Source organism: Rosa chinensis, chromosome 1, assembly GCF_002994745.2.
Source record: "Rosa chinensis cultivar Old Blush chromosome 1, RchiOBHm-V2, whole genome shotgun sequence".
In the NCBI taxonomy this organism is placed as follows: domain Eukaryota; kingdom Viridiplantae; phylum Streptophyta; class Magnoliopsida; order Rosales; family Rosaceae; genus Rosa; species Rosa chinensis.
Window position 1 is genome coordinate 8,097,893 of NC_037088.1, and position 21,054 is coordinate 8,118,946.

The 21,054-nt window shown below is 41.0% G+C and overlaps 1 long non-coding RNA gene and 1 pseudogene across 1 annotated transcript; both read right to left on the reverse strand.

Moving 5' to 3' along the window:
• Window positions 1-756: 756 nt before the first annotated feature.
• Window positions 757-1,673, reverse strand: LOC121050114. The gene is made up of 2 exons (XR_005801972.1): window positions 1,591-1,673; window positions 757-986 (listed from the first exon to the last, which is right to left on the reverse strand). It is a non-coding gene; the product is annotated as an uncharacterized LOC121050114 (long non-coding RNA).
• A 13,528-nt stretch (window positions 1,674-15,201) lies between these two features.
• Window positions 15,202-18,193, reverse strand: LOC112199744 (annotated as a pseudogene).
• Between the last annotated feature and the right edge of the window lie 2,861 nt (window positions 18,194-21,054).

A 21,054-nucleotide genomic window follows, 5' to 3' on the forward strand; every position in this document is an offset into this window, starting at 1 on the left:
ACAATTGAGAGAAGTAGGCTTTTCAAGGCGTAGAATTTACTGAGATCTTCTTATTCACATTTGAACTTTGATTTATTCATTCACAGCTCTACCTCAAACACAAAAACAAATATAGTATCATTATTCGAATTTTTATTCATCATCTATAATACAGTGACAAATGTAGACCAATAAACTCTTAGTTAAAGACAGACAAACTCTATTAAATTGGAATGTCAGTATAGATAGGTTTTCATCAAGTCTGCTGTTCTTCAATCCTAAGATAACTACGACCTTAAAGATATGAGGAAATGACCCTGAAGCTCTTTATGAGTTTCGCTTGTCGATGCGCAGCTCTGGCAAGAATATGTAATTCTGCTCTAAAGTTTTATACTTTGATTTTGGCATCTGAAACCCCATTTTGACCAGTGATAAAATAGACTCAGTTGCCAAGCGTGTCTGCAAGCTATAGTGGCACATGAAGTTCCAGTGATCCAGAATTCTTTATCCCAGAATTTAACACAACATGAAATCATTGAAATGCTTATGTCATATTTTTATCAATATCCACCTAACTGGAGGTAAATATACTTTCAATGAAAACTAACAAAGTTAGATACATGATCACATACTTTTAATGTGAAGAAAGTGGAGAAGTAAAAGAGAAAATATTTTTACTAATCAAAGGGGCAAAATAGTTTGGAGAGAAAACTCACCAGTTGAAATTCACAGATTTAGTTTGAGGGCAAAGTCCAGAAAATATCCTAAACTCAAAACTAAAACCAAAATTGCAGAAATAGCTTCCTTTCAAATTTTATCTTTTTCAATACTAAATGTTTAAAGTTCAAACAATTTTGACATCTTCTTTCATGTTACCAAAGATATACCCAAATTAAACACACAACTCTTCGAAAACCCAGCAACCTCTTCGAAGACAAACCCAAACCTTCCTCCAAAAGTCGACCAAAATCTTCAATCTCTCCTCTTCTTTTTCTTATCCCAACGATCTACCATCAAAATCAAAAACCTTACATCAAATCCATAACTCAAAATCCCAAATTTCAACCAAATACTCTCAATCAATTGCATTTTCCTGCAGGACATGTTTACTCATTCTTCTATTTCTTATTTTAAGAACAGACATCACCATTACATGTTGCTATTTAGACTCTTTGGTGAAAGAGATCGAACACATATACTAATATATATGGGTAGAAGGGAGACTACCATATTATTATCCAAAAAAAAAAAAGGACACGGCCATATTACAAAACTTCACTTCAATTACCATTTCAATTAATCATATTAGCCAACTCTTCATTTAAGCATAAACACAGCAAAGCGACAAAACTCAATTCCCAGCTTTTCAGCAAACTCGGAATCGAAACTCTAAAATTAGAAGTCAAATTCAATCACCCAAGAAAACCCCCAATTCAGTAACCCTAACCGTAAAAGCTAATCAAACAAAATCAAGGCCCCAACCACAACCCAACCCAACCCAGCATAACTCAATTCCCAATTTCCGAAACCCACAATCAATAACCCGAATCAGAACAGAACAACAAAAAATCCAATCAAAACGAAAAAACAAAAAAATTTGGGAAACAATACCTTCGATAGCGAAGCTTTCAAGATCGATCCAAACAAAATGCAGACTCTCCCGATTCCAACAGTATATTATCGCCTTCCACTGCCAGTCTCTTCTATTCTAAAACACCACCATCAGACTAAAAAAAACGGTCGCGTAAGAAGCGAGTGGAAGAATGGCAAACTTGTAATTGAGTGAAACAGCAAGGGCAAAAGTGCCACTTCATTTTGCACAGCGATGAACAGTTAACCGGGCTTTAGATATATGTATAATTGGGCTAGGTATGGGCTTGATCCCAACAAGTCCTCCCCACCTGAGAACGAGCTTGCCCTCAAGCTTGGAAGTGAGGAAATTTGCGAACAATCGAGTGGGCCTCCTCCCACGTAGTATCCTCAAGAGGCAGACATGTCCAAGCGACGAGCCACTTAGTGATGGTCTTTTTGTTCTTAGTGCAGATGGCCATATCCAACACTCTCTCTAGAGTCCACTCGATGATGCCATTATCGTCAAACTGAGGTAGAGTGGTGGCCACAGGCGCGTTATCCCCAATCCTGCGTTTAAGCAGAGAGACATGAAAGATCGGGTGCAGTTTGCACTTGGCAGGGAGATGGAGCTTGTAGGCAACGCGGCCAATCTTTGCAGCGATCTGGAATGGGCCATAGAAGCGTGGAACGAGCTTCTGAGATGGGCGGCGCACCAGGGACTTTTGGCAATAAGGGTGGAGTTTGAGGAATACCCAATCTCCCTCTTCAAATTCACGCTCGGTTTGGTGTTGATCAGAGTGCTGCTTCATCCGGTTTTGTGCCATATGCAGGTGATCTTTGAGTGTTAGAAGCAAGGAATCACGATCTTGCAAGGCCACGTCCACCGCATTGTTAGAGGTGGTGCCGGGTAGGTACTGTGTGATCGACGGTGGTGGGTAACCGTAAACAGCCTGGAATGGGGTCATCCTTATGGCTGAGTGGAAGGTTGAATTGTACCACCATTCAGCCCAGTGAAGGAGATGTGACCAGTTGTGCGGTTTGTCCAGGATGAAACAGAGGAGGTAGTGCTCGAGGGTGCGATTGAGGACCTCCGATTGCCCATCGGATTGTGGGTGATAGGCGGAACTCCAACAAAGTTTCGTGCCCTGCAATTTGAAGAAGTGTTCCCAGAAGTGAGAGATGAAAATCCGATCACAATCACTCACAATTGATTTGGGCATGCCATGAAGTCTAAAAATCTCCCTAGTGAATATTTCTGCGATCTGAATTGCGGAGTAAGGATGGGTCACAGGGATGAAATGGCTGTATTTGGACAGACGATCAACCACCACTAGAATTGATGTTTTTCCATCTGAGGGGGGAAGACCATCAATGAAGTCCATGGCGATATCCATCCATATGTTTTCCGGCACCGGAAGGGGTTGTAGTAAGCCGGATGGGTGAATGGATTCATAATTGTTGCGCTGACACTGATCACAAGAGGCGACATATCACTTGACATCACGGCGCATCCCCGGCCAGGCAAAATTTTGAGATAACCGTTTGAAGGTACGAAGGAACCCGGAGTGGCCGGCTGTGAGAGTGGAGTGGAATTCATGCAGTATCTTGCAGCGCCAATCCGAGCTCTGGGGTACAAAGATGCGGTCTTTGTAGAGAAGTTTGCCATCTTGGAGACGAAAGCCCTTTTTGACAGCTTGACCCGTTTCCAACGCGGATATGAGCTCGCTAGCCTCTATGTCAGTTAGACAAGCTCGAGAGATAGCGGCTATGCTGTCGAAGATCGGGGAGGATACACTCTGGATGCTGAGGAACTCATGCTTGCGTGAAAGAGTATCAGGTACAGTATTGAGATGGCCTGCCCGGTATTGCACTGTATAATCATAGCCTAATAACTTAGAAACCCATTTTATGCTGTGCTGGTGTACTGATTCTCTGGGTTAACATGTGTTGCAATGGCTTATGGTCTGTGATGATGGTGAAGTGATGACCCAAAAGGTATGGGCGCCACTTGTCGACCGCTTGAAGTACCGCAAGCATCTCCTTTTCATAGGTGGACAAGTCGTGATTCCTTTGGGAGAGAGTTTTACTGAGGAATTCAATTGGGTGGTGGTTTTGAGTGAGCACGACCCCAATTCCTTCACCACTTGCATCGGTCTCGATGAAGAACTTTGCAGAAAAGTTGGGCAAGGCAAGCACAGGGGCGGAGGTGATAGCGGCCTTGAGGTCAGAGAATGCTTTCTCAGCCATGGGTGTCCAAAGGAAATTGTTGTTCTTAAGCATGTTGTTGAGTGGCCGTGCAATGAGGCCGTAGTGTTTCACAAAGCGGCGGTAGTAGCCAGCAAGACCGAGAAAACCGCGCAGGGCTTTAGGTGTTTGTGGTTTGGGCCATTGCAAGATGCTCTGCACTTTATCAGGGTCCATAGAAACACCGTGGGTTGAGAGGATGTGACCCAAATATGTAACACTGTTCTGGGCTAGGGAGCATTTAGAAAGCTTGACATGTAGCTTGTGAGCTTGCAAGATGTGTAAAACTTCTTTCAAATGTAGCAAATGGGAGTCCCAATCTTTACTATACACCAAGATGTCATCAAAAAATACAAGCACATATTTGCGAAGTAGATCATGGAAAATATGATTCATGAGTGCTTGAAAAGTAGATGGTGCATTAGAGAGGCCAAAAGGCATTACCACAAATTCGTAATGGCCTTCATGCGTCCGAAAGGCGGTTTTATGGATGTCCTCCTCGCACATGCGTATTTGATGGTATCCGGAACGGAGGTCAAGTTTGGAATAGATGGAGGAGCCATGTAGTTCATCGAATAACTCATCCACTACGGGTATCGGAAAATGGTCTTTAATGGTAACCGCGTTCAATTCCCGATAGTCAACGCAAAACCGCCAAGTGCCTTCTTTTTTGCGGACAAGTAAAACTGGGGAGGAGAATGGGCTAGAGCTAGGCTGTATAATCCCTTGGTGTAACATCTCGGCCACTTGAGCTTCAAGCTCGGTTTTTTGAGAGTGGGCATATCTATAGGGACGAACATTGATTGGGCCTTTATTGGGCAGTAAGGGGATTTTATGGTCAACAGGCAGGGGTGGTGGAAGGCCTAAAGGTGGTTCAAAAAGAGGTCCAAATTGTTGGATGATGGTGGTGATAGAAGGGTGATGGGTGGAGGTGGGGTCGTCGGGTAGAATAGAGCACAGTGGGGTGGTTGGAGCAATTTGGTCAGATAGGATGAGGTCAAGGAATTCAATTTCATCAAGGGTTTTGCTGGGTTTTGAGTTGATACCACGTAGGATGTGGTGCTGCCCATTGACTGAGAAGATCATGATTTTGTCAAGGAAGTGCCAGCCAATAAAGCCTAGAGTGTCAAGCCATTGAGCACCAAGCACCAAGTCACAGCTGGCAACAGGGAGGAGCAAGAAAGAATCGGTGAAGCTGTAATTTTGGACAAAGACTGTGATGTTATGGGCGATACCCGAGGGGGTGAGGGTGTGACCAGAAGCAGCTGTGAACTGAAGAGCCTCAGGTGGAGAAATGGGTAGACCAAGTTTGGTGACCACAGCTGGGTTGAGGAAGTTCATGGAGGCGCTGCAATCGATGAAGATATCAATCGGGATATCGCCGATAGTACCTCTCAAGCGCATCATGTCACCAAGTTTGGTGTGGGTTATTGTGTGGAGTGGGTAAATGGGTGTTTCATCCGGCGGTGGTTCGTCATTGTCCGAGGGAGTGTGGTTATCCTCAGATGGCTCATCAGGCAGATCCTGGTAATCAAGAATGGCTAGGAAAGGGCGTTTGCATACGTGGGTGGGGGTGTATTGCTCATCGCAATTAAAGCAGAGGCCCTTTGCTCGTCGCTCTCTCTGTTCTGGGTTAGAAAGATGGCGAAATGGGGGTTGTCGCTGTGGTGTGTTGGTTTGGGTATTGGTGGGTAATGGACGGATGGGTGTGGGATTAGTGGTTGTGGGGTTGGTGGTCTGGTAATTGGTGGGTAGATGGGTTGGGAAATTGGGTTTGGGAGAATAGGAGTAGTGTGGTGGTCGGGGTCTGTATGGTGGTGGGTATCGAAATTCATTGTTTCTGGTTTCAAAGCATTTGGCCAAGCGTTGTGCCTCCAGCAAGTCAGTGGGCTTCAAGGCCTTAACGTCATGCCTCAACTCTGGTTTCAGTCCGGCGATAAACATGGGCAGTAACTCACTATCCGGCCAATCCGGAGCTTGACACGACAGTTTGGAGAAGGTGGATATAAACTCCTCGACTGTACTAGTCTGTTGAAGGTGTGACAACATACCCTTGAAGTCGGAGTTGCTGCCGGCGCCAAAGCGAGTGAGAAAGGCGGTGACAAACTCCTCCCACGGTAGGTTGGGGTGGCGGAGTTCATACGCGCTCATCCAAATCGAAGCGTCGGGGCCGAAATGGTTGGCGATGAGTTATACACGGTCATGGGGAGGGACATGATGGGAACGCAAGTAACGCTCCGCCATGGTCATCCATCCAATCACATCGTCACCGTTGAAACGGGGGAGTTCGATTTTGGGGGTACGGTAATGGTCGTGGTCAGGTAGAAAGTGGTTGGGTGGACGGTGGTTCTGTGGTGGTGGTGGATGGAACTGCTGAGGTTGGGGGGTAGGTGGCTGCTGTGGTGTGGAAGTGATGGTTGAGAAGAGTGGAGTAGTACTTAGAGGGGGTTGTGAAACAAAATGGGAGGTTGGTGGAGATGATTGTGGAAGTGGAGGTAGTGATCCGAAGGTGAGCTGGGCCGTGTGAGGTGTGGAGGGAAATTGGGGTTCGGGGTTGTGAGTTGGTGGTGGGTAGGGCGGTGTGAGGTAGCCCAGAGAGGCGGTGGTGTTGCTTGGACCCGGAGTAGTTGTGTGGGTGGTGGTGGTTTGAGGTTGGCCATGGCCAATATTGGAGAGCATGTGGTTCTGGAATGCTGCAAACTGGTGTGTTAACAAGGTTTGGCTTCGGGCAATTGCTTCCAAGGTGGTATGGATGTCTTCATGTTGAGATTGGAGGGACTCATGTTGTGATTGCAGGGTGTCTACCGCAGCCTGAAAGGTGGTTAGGCAGTCTGTTGCGATGGGAGTGGTGGCGGAAGTGGGAGGTGGTGGGGTGTGGGTGGGTGGAATTGGCGGGACTGCTCCGCCGGTGACAGCCGTGGAAGGCTGTTGGACTTGGTTGCCACGCATCGGTGGCTTTGATACCAGATGGTGGGTTCTATAATTAGCAGAAAGGGAAATAAAGGAATTAAACTTGATTCATTGCATAGATGGCTCGACTGAGCAGTAGCATACATATGTAGGGGTGTCCAATACAACAGAAAGAGAACACGTGGCACAGGATCGCCACTTCTAGCAAGAGAACAAGATGCAGCTAATGCATACAAGGAGCAAGGGGCAATCTGCAGAATTGCATATGCAAGTTGTGTGACCTGGTACTATTGTACTAAGATGCAGGTGTTGTCTGATGCCTAATATGGTAGTGGCCTTTAGTGCTTAATTGGGCTAGGTATGGGCTTGATCCCAACATTTTGTCCCATTTTCATCGCAGATATAACTTTTTTTTTTTTTAAATAACAAAAATTGACTGAAGTTACTGGGTATTTTTGGCCAAGACCAACTTTTGGATGTGGAGGATATAACTTTTTTTTTTTTTTAAATAACAAAAATTGACTGAAGTAACTTTTGGTCTTGGCCAATTTTCGGATGTGGAGAATTTTCATGCCTATTTAATGTGGGCAAGAAGAGATTAGGTGCTTGCAGCCCATTTAAATGTGGACAAAAAGAGATTAGGTGTGTGTGGGTGCGTAAAATATCATAATGGGTTCCTAATCAAGAAGTAGGTGATTGGAGGAAAAGCAACCTGATCTATTCTAGAATTTCCCTCAAGAACAAATCTATTCAAACTCAATCTGAGTAAGGAAGAATTGGTAAGTTCGAGGTGAAATCCCTCTAAGGCAGATCTGGATAAGGCGAAATCGAGTTTTAGTCTAGAAATGAGCAGAGAGAGAGGCGGCCCGACCTATTTGATAAATTGCTTGAGGCGAAATCTTTTCGAGATGAATCTAGATACCGCAGAATCGGTTAGCTCGATTGAATTCGTAGCAAGCAAGAAACCTTCCCCAACGTCATCTTAAGAATGGAGTCATGGACTCACTAACGCGTGGCTTGAGGAAGTTACACACCACTACGCGCCCTAGTGTACTATGATATCCGCTCAGGCTCATTTATAAATACTTAGTAATGTGAACAATCGAGGTAAGCAATGAATTACCTAGTTAGACACTCGAGCTACCTCGCCATAGTGGAGATAAGAGGGTATCTTGCAGGGAGGCCGGCCACATTCCCATGCTCTCTAAAATTCTTCAAGACAAGCAATTCTACTCTACATATCCCACATCGGAAACATGTAATGGAGAGGAGACTTCCCTTATCTATAAAAGAGACCCTCTCCCTCTCATCTAGGGGGCTTGACCCATGATCTCCCCATACTTGTAGCACTACAATGGTTACTTATTATAGTGAAACATTCTAAGTGGACGTAACATCTCTTCAGGAGCGAGGTGAACCACTATACATTTTGTCTCTCTATCTCTCTCAGGCATTTTACCTAGTCTCAGTGTTATGACAGCCGTCTGTGGGATCCCATACATGAAGTCATCTTGCTTGCCTAAGCTCTCTTCGTCACCATAACATGACACCATGGCACCTATGCATGATCTCAAGGCCTCCTTTGCAAGATCTCAGTGCCTACCATACGGGATTCAAGGCCTATGTCTGATCTCAAGCTCTCCTTTGCGAAATCTCAGTGCCTCCCGTACGGAATTCAAGTCTCCTCTGCATGATCTCATGACCTCCTGTTCGAGATCTCATTGCTTCCCAGTAAAATTCATTGTCGATCTCTAGGGCAAGATTGATGGTGTCACGCCCTAAATTTTGAATAACAATGAATTCAATTCCGAAACATGAATACAACAAAAACAAATAAAGTCTTGAATTTTTTTCTCATAAACAAACCACACCACACGCCACTCAAAATTCCAAATCCTGTAATCCTCGAGTTAAAATCTACAACTCCTACTCGCAAGGTAAAATTGTAAAGCTCTAAATGAGCATGACAAATCTCACAAAAGAAATGAGAATAAATTGAATGCTGCGACCCTAGACAGCTCGATCATCGCCCTGATTCTCCTGACCTGCAGGAATAACCGCTACACCATAGAATAATACACCGGGATTGCAAACAACAAACCCGGTAAGCTTTTTAAGTCATATGAGTAAACTCAAATAAAGTGACTCACGTCACGCATGCTTATAATTTCTCAACTCGTGAGATAAATTAAAGCAACAATAATCAACTCCACAAAACACATCTGAATTTAAAATCAAATAAGATAAAAATCAGTAATACCTGCGTAGAAAATTAGTTCAGGAGATTACATTAAAAATCACCTCCACAATTCATTCGAAATCAAGTCCCACAAGAATGACAAAGGAAAGGACACCGACACTTTCTTGTAACACAAATATACCCATGGGCACACGATAACTCAAAATTATCCCCCATGCAGTATATTGGCTGACAAACTAGAGCTCTAACTGAATCGTAACATGTCAGCCCTGTCGGGGTTCAGCCTTACGATAATAATTGCCTCGTTACCAATGTGATAAAAGGTCCTTAGACCAAAACATTCAATGTACAATTTCATCAATCACTCACATGATGGATCGTACCCCGATATTCAAGTACAATTTCATCAATCACTCACATGATGAATCGTATACCGATATTCAAGTACAATTTCATCAATCACTCACATGATGAATGGTACAATGTCATCAACACCATAAAATCAACACTTCCCCAAATACCACACCATTCAATATATATTTCACTTAAATATATATATATACACACACACACACATAGTCACCCTCACAGGAATGACCACTAATACTAACTATAGTTCACATGCGTTCAAAATCGGGAAATTCATTTTTATAAGAAAAACTTGTGTTTACTTACCCATGGTTCGTAGGGATCAAGTCCATTTTATTTAAAAACAAATATTTATTTTCATAAAATAATTTCCACAATTTATTGAATAAATAGTAAAAAATAGTAAGATTCGGTTCGTAAATGAACCATGTGAGATTTACTCACCTCTAACTCCTGCTGTGTCTTCTATCAACCAAATCACAATATCCCAATCGCTCGTCAACTCAAACCTTCAAGCACCTAATCAAATGCGGTCTTAACTTAGCAAACGATTCATAAAATATACTTAAACGATGATCCAACGGTCTGATCCTCACCCATGACCACACAAAGTCATCTGGACAGTCATCCGATCATCATATCAAAACTACAAGTCGATCAGACGGCCCGATCCTCACGGATCACAAACCGAATGATCGAAATCGTAAAATTCAAAACTTAATAATACGATCTCCAAAAATTAAGTGTTGTATGTTGAAATGATCGTATCGACATGTAGAACATAAAAATGGGCAGAAACTGCCCTTGAGGTGGCCGAAAGTGGTCGCCGGGATTATAGGCAGAGCCGCCACCGACCACCGCTAATGGTGTCGGGGCCAGGTTTCTCCTCTTAGTTTCATCGAATTGAACAACTTTCCTAACTAGCTTGAAGTCTGAAAATGAAAGGAAGTGGTCGAAAATTACCAAAATAGTCGTGTGTGGCCGGAATTTTTTCAGAAACCGACGATGCTCCGACGAACATGAAAACCTTCACTTCAGGTGTTGTCCTTCTTGGAGCTTGATTAGGAGGTTTAGGCGAGTTCAACAAGCCAAGAAACTCTAGTTTTGGTGGCCGGTAACTCGAGATATCGCCGTCGACCTCAAATCGGACCAAAACCAAAACAAGCTTCCCACCGCCGCTACAGGTCGTGCCGCGGCGCAAGGCTGCCACTGGCAGCTGCGCAAGGTCAAGGCGAAGCTAAGGGAAGAAGTTTGGTGAGGATTGGTGGTCGGAGGAAACGTGCCCTTTTTTTGGCTCGGGGAGAGGAGAGAGAGAGAGAATAGGGCCGGCTGCCAAAAATGGAAACTGACCCTTTTGGAAAATTTCCAAAAATAGTTAGGTATTTATACCCGAAATGGAAACTTTTCCAAATGCGATAACTTCTTCATACGAACTCCGATTCTTGCGTTCCGCTTATGCATGCACTCGTATTGACGGGATCTACGACTTTCGTGAAGGAAGTTTTCCCAAATTCCGTACGTGTAAAAAGTCGACTTCGTAACCCCCCCTAAAATGTGCATTTCGAATAATTATTCGTCCGAAATATAATTTCACTTCACCCTCGAACCATGAAATCATACTAACGAACACTTTATTAATTCAAAGAAATTCCAAGACATTAATAACGAATTTCCGGGGTCTTACAGATGGCCTCGTGACCACCTTTACATGATCTCATTGTCTTTTCAGTCGAGATTTCATAGCGTCTTGGTCAAGATTTAAGGCCTCCTTGACATGATCTCTGAGCTTCCTTGTCAAGATTGATGGTCATATGGTCACCCTTCGTAAAATCTCATTGCCTTATTGGCGAGATTGGCCTCCCGTTCAACATTCATGGCCTTATGGCCACCTTTACATGATCCCATGGTCTTCCGTGTGAGATTTATTGTCTCCTGCTTGAGATCCTCTCAGCGAGATTCATGGCCTCCTGGGTGAGATTTATAGCCTCGTGGCCACATTTGCATGATCTTATTGCCTTCCCAATGAGATTCATTGCCTCCTCGTCGAGATGTAAGGCCTCTTTTGCATGATCTCATGACCTACTTGGCATGATCTCAAGGCCTCCCTGTCGAGATTCATGATCTCATGCTGGGATTGAATAACAACTATTTGTTTCAAAGCAAGGTAATTACGCTACCCCTTATTTTCTCACACCACCAAATAAAGCTTCTCAAGTTCCTAATATGGTAAAGGAATCGCATTTTCTAAGATATAGGTACCTAATTGAATAATTTTGCTTCAGAAATGCCAAATTTCATGCCTATATTAGCAAAATCAGAGCAAAGCATAAATAAATTGACAACATTTTATCTCGTTAAACTTCACACAAAATCTTTGTATCTCTACCCTAATGCGACTCTGAAGCCGCTCCCAAACCCTATTCCTCCTCCCCACGGCGGTACACTTTATGGCCCCTGATTACTGCAAAATGACGTCCATTGACGATGTTACAGCGAGTTTCGCTACATCCCTCGCCTTGGCAGGCTCTGATGTCGTTGACATCTCACACTTGAATGGATCCGAGAGGCGCTCAAACTCTCAGGCTTTTCTCTTGGCCAAACCGCTGACAAAGAAACCGTTTGGCACTGAAGATCTGCTTCGCCATTTCAGAAGCATCTGGGTCACTGATGGAGCCTTTAAGGTTCAAGATTGTACCCAAGATTGTTTTGCCTTCTCCTTTGATATGAAACGTGACCGAAATAAGATCTTAAGGGGAGGGCCGTGGTATTTCAACAAAGCCCCGGTTCTGATACAACAATATGATGGTCTGGAAGATCCACTCGGCATTCCCATGAATCTGCTCTTCTTCTGGGTCAAAATCACAGGTATCCTGCCAGCCCTAGAAGATAAGAAAACTATCATGAATATTGCGTCTGTGGCGGGTAAGTATCTGGATTTAGACCAAAGATTGCTTGACAATAAAGGTCAAATTAGGGTTCACGTTGCTCATGCTATATCTCATCCTTTTTTTCTGAAGAGGACTCTCAAAATCATTCCTGGAGTAGTGAAAGAAATTACTTTTTTCTTTGAGAACTTTCGTGGAAAATGTAGGGATTGCTATCTTTTGTTTCATGAGCAAGGAGTATGCCCTAATGCTGATGCACAAATTGTGCATGAAACTGCTGCTAGTTCGAAGACATCGGGGAAATCTCTGACATCCCAATTTCCAGGTTTTTCTAATCTTCATTTCCAGAGTGGAACGTTTCGGTTTCAGGGAATACAAACCCCTCTACTGCCCCCAGTTGCACGCAACCTGCTTGGCACTCCTGTCATGCATAAGCTCCGCAAGCCTATTGTGGTGCGTAGTGAAGACTTAAGGCATGATGATGATGCAAATGCTTTAGCCTTGGTCCCTGTTGAAGTGGAGTCCTCCAAGGCGAAAAGAGGCCCGCCTACATCGCCATATACATCACCAAAACAACTGAAACTTCGGTTTAATGAAGGTGAGACTGCTGCTAGCTCATGTATGTTGCCCAAGAAATTGAAAGTACCGGAATTCCGCACCAAATTTTCTGCTAAATCCCTAGGTCTCATTGAAGCTCCGAGGGGTGTCTTAATTCCTAAGGAAGGCTCACTCCCTAAGGAATCTATGCAGTTGATCAAGGTGGAACAAAAAAAGAAAAAAGGCCGGCCTCTGGGGTCGAAAAACAAAAACCCTTCAAATAAGAAGGTTGCAGCTGAAGAGGTGCTTAGAGTGCTCTTCCCTGGAAAACCTCCTAGCCCTAGTGTTAAGGGCAAGGAGAAAAGTTAGTTTTAATTTTCTTTGATTTATGCCTATTTACTTGTCATTGGTAACATAGTTTATAGGCTTTCTTTGAATAAGTGAGCATGGGTACTGTCAAATGATCGGACCTAATCTATGTATCGCTGTGGTTTCACCACAAACTCTTTATCTGCTTAAAGATGGTAGAGGGAGGATATGTAATGGTCCTTTCTGGCTTAAGTATTATTAATATATCGACATGATATTTTTCAAAAAAAAAATTATTAATAAATAAATTGACAAAATATGAAAAGGACAAATAAGAAAAATAAAGAATACCTGAATGTTATAGACCTTTCCAAGCAAGTCAGAGCCAGCAGCCTTAAGATGATTCCACGCCCAATTGTCCCAATCATCACATAAGGGCACTTCCAGTGGCAACGGACACCTTGGCAGCCCCTCCAAAGGTCTAGAGTTTCAAAATTCCCAATTGAAAAAAAAAATAGAAATTGAAAAAGAAAAAAGAAATATAATTTCATAGCACTAAGACTCAAAGGCAGCTACGGCAATGAAGAAAACGACGACGCTTTGCTTTTCCTCCTCCGCGTCGTACAGCAGTGCTTCAATTGAACTGTCCGGTCGATCTCTCGCCCTCACTATATGTCTCTAGTTTGTGCTTCGCGCTTACTCCAACTTTGATTTTACTGGACTTGTTCCATTTTTACCATAAGTTTGATTTAATTGAAATCTTCTGCGAACTCTAAGTGTAAATTTTTTCTTTTTTTAAAGGGTCATTGACACAAAGCACCAAAATGAGACAAAGTTATCCCACTTACCCCAGCAAATTCTCACTTATCCAGTTTATAATAAAATCACAAATTTTCCCTTCGTATAATTAAGAAATTGCATCCACCCACTATTTCCTCTCTCTCCACGCCGCCGGTTTCTCTTTCTCTGTCCCCTCTCTCTCTCACCGATCTCCACCTCTGGCACGGCCCTAAACCCGAACTCTAGCATCACAGATCCTTGTCGAACTGCTTCCCAGATCGTCCAGCATCATAGCTCCACCTCCAGCATCACAGCTCCTGCAGAGGAGAATGATAAACTGGGTGCCCAAATCAATTTCTTTCTTTCTTCCTTTTTTTTTTTTTGGGTAAAATGGGGGTAGAAGGCCCAGAATGAAAAAAATTATATTGGGGCAATAGAGGTCTGTTAAAGGTCTATTACAAATTTTCAGCCAATTTGAAAATCGTTAAGGTATCAAACTTGATTAAACCAATGAACGAACCGAATCTATCCAACTTGAACCGTTCGTGTTTATAATGGCAAATTGCAGTTTTGGATGCCTTAACAATCATCAATTTGATTGAAAATTTGCAGAAGTGATCTATACATTAGGACCTAAAAATTAAACGGTTAAGATGTGAATTTATGATAAAAAATTTGTCAAAATATAGAAATCCGTTCCTTAGCTAAGGAACGGACCTCCGTTAGCCTTTATATATATATATTATACGCTACCACCAAATACTTTAATGCTTTGCAACCGGCATTCCATAAAACCCACCACATATAGTAGTACAAGGCTCATCATTTTCTAAATTCTATCCATTAAGAAAAAAAAGTTTGTTCATCATTTGAAGCAACACAACTAAGATATATACCAGGTGTTTTTGTTTTGGAGTATTTGTTTCACATTAATATTTTTCTCAATATTCTGGATGGTTTTCCCTCCAATAGACATTTCTTTATTTATTTATGGGATCTTGAGTCTTCCAAGTTTGTTCATTTTGGAATAATGTAGGTATCCTTCCTAAACTTTAGAGCTATCATTTTCTAAAGTCTAAACACTAATGTGTATTTCATGTTTTTCAGAGTTTTGGGCCACGCATCTTCCAAGCCTGCCAAACATAATTGAGCCCGGCCCGTATAACCGCATGTTAGCAGTTATATAGGACCTACTTTGTTAGATGCCACAAATCTGTTGTAGTCTAGTTGGTCAGGATACTCGGCTCTCACCCGAAAGACCCGCGTTCAAGTCCCGGCAATGAAAATTTTTATTTTATACCCATGTTTATGTAGTGCAACCACCTTAAATAGAGATAATATTTTGTCCACCATCAATAAGCGACAGTGTTTGCTTTAAGAAACTCACTCAATTAAATTTTGTAAAAACCTTATAACTATTTTGAAGATATCTGATTAACTGATTTGATTGTCTATAAAGACTACATATATCTCGTGATAAGCTTATTGATAAATTACAATGCTCCATTCTATACCTTGCAGGGTGTTATTGATCCTGGCTGCAAGCAAACAGGAACAACAATTATCAAAGTTGTTTTATCTTCATGAACATACTTTTGCTCACCAAAAACTCAATTAGGCCAGATGATGAAATGGAATATATGATGAAGAATCATATTTCATATCTTACCACACATGCATGGACATCGTTACATCCACATATGAGTTCTCCATTGAGAGTGTCTGTAGCTTGAAACGATCCCCCTCCTCCACTCCTCTGTGTCACAAAACCAACATAAATATAATTAATTCCAATTACGTTGTCAATTTTCCGGTGGTTAATTACTAAACCAAGAGAAGAATTATGTGCATATTACCTTGTAAAAATCAACCGCACAAAATTCGCCCATCGGTTTCTAGCAGCACCATAGCAAGTGTTAAGCATGCTAACCAAATCCTCAGAATTGAATTGACATGAGAGCTGCTTAATGGGAACTGACCCAAAATAGTTAACCAACACCAATGATTTAGTCTTGTCATTTAGAGGCGACGATTCAGCTCTATTTGAACAGCTTCCCGCTTTCATTCCATCATTTCCATCTGCAAAATTGTGTGCACTCCAATAATTAAGAGACAAAAATAACACAACATTTCTGAAACAACGAAAAAAAAATCCTATGTTGCTTAATTTAGTTGGTTCTTACACTGGTTTTCAACCATATAGTTCCACTGGTATGCAATCCCTTCGGATTGTTCCTTCTCTTGTTTTGAAGTGAATACAAGTAGCCTTTGGTTCTTAGTGACCATATCGCTAACCAACGGCCAATCCTGACCACTTTTGGGCATGTTTGATACCGGAAACCAGTATTTCATCAATCCGGCAGCTTTGAAAACATTTGTCAATCCGTTTGGAGCTTCAACATAGTCCTCTAATATCAATGTCACAATTTCTCCTGGGTTTGCTGATAAAAATGCTTGGATTTCATTCAATGTATCTATAGCTGGCTCCTGCAATTTTGAGGTAATAGGTAACACATTTTGGCAACATCTGTAATGAAAAGAAGTGAAACAGGGAAGTTGGTTTGCTTACAAATGCAGTGTAGTCATGACATTTTCCTTTGAAGGAATGGCACAACCAGACATCTCCTTTAAAATCATAGGTATCAAGCATTAGGGCTCTAACTCCATTGTTAAGTTGTTGAGTGACAGTATCTTCTTGATTCGTGAAGGTAACACGAGGGACTCCTGTATGAGATGGCTCTCCTTCGATAGCAAAAGCATTGTGGGTTGTCAAAAATGCATATTTGTTGAATGGTAGAGAATTATTCTGTAGAACCACAAATAAGCAAATCTTACTTAAATCTCGCATTTGAGATTAGCAATGCTATTGGAAAAAGAGTACTAAGTTTGCGTAGCAAATGATGAGGTGACATTCCATGTCTTCATATCTCACAAATCAATTTCAACAACGAAGTTAGATCGTATACACTATCATATCATTTGACAAACAAATTCTTATCTCTATTTGTTAAATCATATAAAAGTACAAGTTCAACTCAAACGTCACCATGTGATGAAACAAAACAAGTGACTGCGAAATCCATAGTTTTTATTTTAAAGTTTAAGGACTATATAAAAAATATAAAAAAACACATGTATTAACATTTGAATGCATTGATGCAATGACACATCACCTTAACCCATATATATTGGCTGGAGCCAATGAATAATCTGTCCGAAGGTCTAACCTCACTGACAAGAAAGTCAGAAACTCTTCAATCAAGGTGCCTAAAAAAGATGCTTGTATGTGATTGTCAATTCTACCCATAGAGTGTTCACGATTTCAAAGGATGAGAGACTGAGAGAATATCTTAGGTGTATGGCACGACAAACATGCGGTAGTTTAATTGTTAAACTTTATACTTATAAAATCTAATTGGTAATTTTGACGTGTGAAAGAGTGAAATAGTGGCTCACCCAAGATTTTGAGTCCTACTGGATTGAACACAGATGACTACGAGTCAATTTCTAACAAGGCCTATATATACAACGAGGAGTCGTTATGATTTATGACTCTAAGCCCAATGACAGCAGTTAGCCCCTTTAAAATTACTGGAGGACACTTTCCCCGAAAAATTGTTGTTTCGTCATGGAGAGTTGGAAACTTCACATAGTAAAGTGTGTGTCTGTATCTGTGGAGAGATAGAGAGAGAGAGAGAGGATAACGTACCAAAAGCTGGAATTGGTTGGTGGTGGTTGATCTCACACATCTGGAGCCAGAAAACTCCGAGGGGCAACCGAAACAGTAAAGCCCCGCCTCACAATCTCCGTCCGTCGAGCACTGATCTAAGAGCTACGTACACCACATTCGAACCAAGTTATATCCCTTGAAAAATTATCATTATACATGATTGATACAAAGAAGAATAAGAAGATCGATTAGCTAGCTAGGGAGGCGCAAACCTTGCACTGTCCATCGGAGCAAGCTATGACGACACATGAAAACACAGCAAAAGCCATAACCAGAACTAGAACCAGAAGGAAGCTATGCCGAGTCGTCTTCATGTTAGAAGGGAAATGATAGGGAGTGGCTGCTGGCCGGGTTTTGATTTTTGAAGCGGCCAATTAATTAACTTGGGTTTCTCAATTTTTGATATGGCTGAGAAAATGAAGGAGCTAACTGTACTGCTCAGCGAATGTTTATTTGGAGTTGACAAATATAAAGTGCGAGCTAGCTAGAGAGAATCCATATAAAGTTTATGGATAGAAATGCCATAAGCTAAAGCAGGAGTCAAAATTCAAATACGTTGACAACAAAAGTGTCGAAGACGTTTAATTGGAAGACGGAGATGAAATTTTATGATTAAATTAGAATGTTAATTAATAGGTTTTGATTTTGGCCATGAGGGGTCTTACCAAAAATCAGACGGAATCATTACGGAAATCCATCGCTCCCATGGCTTCATTATTTGTTTTTGACTTTTAAAGTAGAAATTGGATTCATGAATCCAAATTGTAGAGGATATGCAATTTATGAAATATCTTCAAAAAAAGGAGGATATTCTTTACCATTTGTAAATGGATTGTTTACATTAACTGAGAATATATACATAAAGACCAAAAATAAACTCTAGCAAATCAAAATCAAACCCAATTCTTGCAATCAAACATGTATATACGCAATTTTGATACCCGTGGAATAATCTGACCTCTCCTTCCTCCTGGAATTCGAGTCCCTCAATGAGTCCCGTTTGATCTAAGCACATGTTTAATCACTACCCAAAAAAAAAAAAAAAGGCCATAGACTACGAATTTGATTCATGGATATTGGCCCACTTGGCCACGATTATTCGTGTGCATTGCGTTCAGCGATGGTGCAGAGACAATTAAAGATTACGTGCCCATAGATGCACTGACTATTGGCCCCTTGCTCACGTTTCACAACATTCATGAGACCCTTTACCCCGTTATGTGTCCCCACCATCATACAAACATCTCACGAATAGACCTGACAAAATACCGTGTTGTATCCTGTTCATGTCGTGTTAAATTCGTTTTGTATATTTTTTCATAGAACATGATAATAAACCATTAAATTAACATATAGAGGATGCTATAACTAAAACCGAACTATTAAATTTCTTGTCAATCGTTAAAACCATTAAGAAAATAATAAATCTTTGCTTACCACATTTTTTAGACTTAGAGTAACATAAGAAACACAAGTAAATCTTATACAGTTGAGGTACCTTTTCCTTTTTGAAAATTGAGAGTTGAGGTTATTGTCATAAAAATTGAGAAAGAGATTACGATGAATTAGGGAGATGCATTAGAGATTCTAATGTATATTAGACAGAGAAACTTAAAATTTACAAGAATATTCTTATGTTAATGGTTTTTATCGTGTTAACAGATTAACACTAAACCGAACAATTAAAATTTGTGTTCTTATCGTGGTGACCCTATATGGAACCAAACAATAAACCTCAAACCAAATCCTTATAATTCCATTCGTATTCATGTCATGTTATCGTATCGTGTGTAATTTGTCAAGTCTACTCACGATTCTAGTCTGTTTGTGAATGACAAACATATATAAATAAATAAATAAATAATATTGAAATTCTTTTTATATTAAATTCCTTACAAATGATTACTTTTACTCTGCTGTGATATACTCCCAGAACCCAGTAGTCGTGCTATTTTAAAGAGACAATAACCAAATAAGAAATTGGATCCTTGACCCAAAGCACCAAAATAAGCAAAAATTATCTCACTTATGACTTATCCCAACAATAAAGTTTTGTTCCCACATACACAATTTAATATCAAATGACCATTTTGCTCTCAACCCAATTAAAGAATTACAACCACTGCCACTCAACATCAATCTCTCTCTTATCCCGATCTCTCTCTCTCATCCATCTCACCGGAGCCACCACTCTCACCGGACCCTTCCTTGGAGGATCCAACAAGCCCAGCCCTGATTGCAAACCCGATTCCTGCCAGCTCCACATCCGAGGCTCCCAAACGAATTCCAACGAATCGGAGGCTCCCTGAATTGGAGTCCAACACCTCCGATTCTAGCTCGCAGATGGAAGCTGAGATTGGGAACACCTCCACACTTAAAATCCATCTTTGGACAACACTATGCCCAAAAAACTATCAAAACACGCATCAGACGACAAAATGCTGATTTTCTGTCATTTGAGATTTTGAGATGACAGATAAATTTTAAGTGTGGTCTGAATACAAAGAAAAACCATACTTTGAACTTTTTGAAAATATGGTCAGATTCAGACAACAGTTATATGTTGTTGTAAAAGACGGAGATTTTCTACATTGAACCCTAGCAAAAATTTTAGAATTCCCCCTAAGAAATTTACATCTTTCCTTCTCAAGTGCCCAAACTCTGTAGCTGACTAGTTAATGGGGTGATATTTAGATGACACAAGTGTGTTGTCTGAATATGGTGAATTTAATATAAAAAGAATTTCAATGTTTTACCAGTTGAGGTGATATTTATACGACACACGTCTACTCACGTAAATCTTATACAGTCTAGGTACCTTTTCCTTTTTGAAAATTGAGAGTTGAGGTTATTGTCATGAAATTGAGAAAGAGATTACGATGAATTAGGGAGACGCATAGAGATTCTAATGTATATTAGAGAGAGAAACTCAAAATTTACAAGAATACTCTTACGTTAATGGTTTTTATCGTGCATGTTAACAGATTAATACTAAACTGAACCATTAAAATTCGTGTTCTTATTGTGGTGACCCTATATCGAACCAAACCAATAAACCTCAAACCAAATCCTTATAATTCTATTCATGTTCATGTTGTGTTACCGTATCATGTGCAATTTGCCACGTCTACTCACGATTCTAGTCTGTTTGTGAATGACCAACATATATAAATAAATAAAAAATCATCGAAATTCTTTTTATATTAAATTCCTTACAAATTATTACTTTTACTCTGCTGTGCTATATCAAAACTCTCATAACCCAATAGTAGTGTTATTTTAAAGAGACAATAACAATAACCAAATAAGAAATTGGGTCCCAAAGCACCAAAATAGGCAAAAATTATCTCACTTAGCCTAACAACAAATTTTTGTTCCCATATACACAATTTAACATCAAATGATCATTTTGACCTCAACCCAATTAAAGAATTACAACCACTGCCACTCTACATCAATCTCTCTCTCATCCCTGCCACTCTACATCAATCTCTCTCTCATCCCGATCTCTCTCTCTCTCTCTCTCTCTCTCTCTCATC